Source organism: Pyricularia oryzae, chromosome 1 (genome assembly GCF_000002495.2).
Source record: "Pyricularia oryzae 70-15 chromosome 1, whole genome shotgun sequence".
In the NCBI taxonomy this organism is placed as follows: Eukaryota; Fungi; Ascomycota; class Sordariomycetes; order Magnaporthales; family Pyriculariaceae; genus Pyricularia; species Pyricularia oryzae.
Genome location: NC_017844.1, coordinates 2,835,288 through 2,836,764, shown reverse-complemented (window position 1 = coordinate 2,836,764; position 1,477 = coordinate 2,835,288).

Sequence of the window (1,477 nt, the reverse complement as noted above, 5' to 3'; positions counted from 1 at the left end):
CAAAGACAATATAGCCGCCGATGCCCTGTCCCGCAAGACGGCAGACCTTCCAACAGTTAAAGCTCGGGAAAAAGAAGAACGAACAATAACTTTAATCCCACCTGAGAAGATCAAACCTATGGTGGCCGCCGTCAGCACTGCCGACCCAAACGCCCACGTGGTGAGCGGCGCAGATTTGGTAGACCTAATACGACAAGAGAACGAAAAGCAAAAGCTAGGCCAACACCAAGGAAAGCTAGTCGTCCCGGAAACGGCTTTAGACGGACAGATCTTTTTGAGGACCGCTCTGATCCGTGAAGCTCACGAGCCCAAAATATTCGCCCACGCAGGACAGAACAAGACGATACAAATGATCAAAAAACGGTATTTTTGGGAGGGCATAAGTCAAACCATTCGGAAATATATCAAAAACTGTCACGACTGCGAGCGAAATAAAGGTAGACACGACAAGACCCCGGGCCTATTGCATCCGCTACCGATACCGAATTACGTTTGGGAACATGTAGCAGTTGACGGAAAAGACATGCCCAAAGACAAGTTCGGATACGACTACGTGTGGGTGTTCGTTTGCAAGTTCAGTCGCCTGATAGCCACCATCCCGGGCCAGAAGACCGACACAGCAGAAATCCTGGCCTCCCGATATTACCGATACCTATACCGTTTCCTAGGACTACCTTTCGTTTGGATTAGCGACAACGCCGGGCCGTTCATCTCCGAATTCATGGCGACGATAAATGAACTTACGGGTACTAAACACCGACACGGCAGCGCCCTGCACCCTCAAACACAAGGTGCCGTAGAGATAACCAACCAGGAACTGGACCAAAAGCTACGGTTTTATATCGACAAATACCAGACCAGTTGGAGCGTACATTTGCCTGCTTTGGATTTTGCCCACAACGCCGCGTGGCATTCCAGCCTTGGTATGTGCCCGTTAAAGGTAGTGCTCGGGACCGAACCCCGAAACCCGCTGTCCACCGACCTGCCAACCACGACCGTTGATTCAGACCAGAAACGAAAAGCGCTGCAGATCGTCCGCCAGACTAAAGAAGTCCAAGAGTTGGCTCGCCAAAACGCGCTAAAAACGCAGGCGAGGCAGGAAGAACAAGCCAACAAAAAGCGGCGACCAGTAGATTTTGGGGTTAACGACTATGTTTTCGTCAAGAAAAAAGGGTTTCCGACGACCGCACCGACGACCAGACTGGATTCACAGTGGACCGGACCATGGCAGATTCTAGAAGAACGAGGATATAGCTATGTTCTGGACGTACCTGAATCGTTTAAAGGAAAAAACTTGTTCCACGCAGACCGCCTCCGCAAAGCCGCAATGGACCCATTACCACAACAGAAAAGAGAGCCGCCTCCGCCAGAAGAGATCAACGGAGAACCAGAGTTTGTGGTCGATAAAGTTTTAGCGTCCCGATTATTTGGCCGGAGTAAGATATTGCAATACCAGGTCGCATGGCAAGGATGTGAT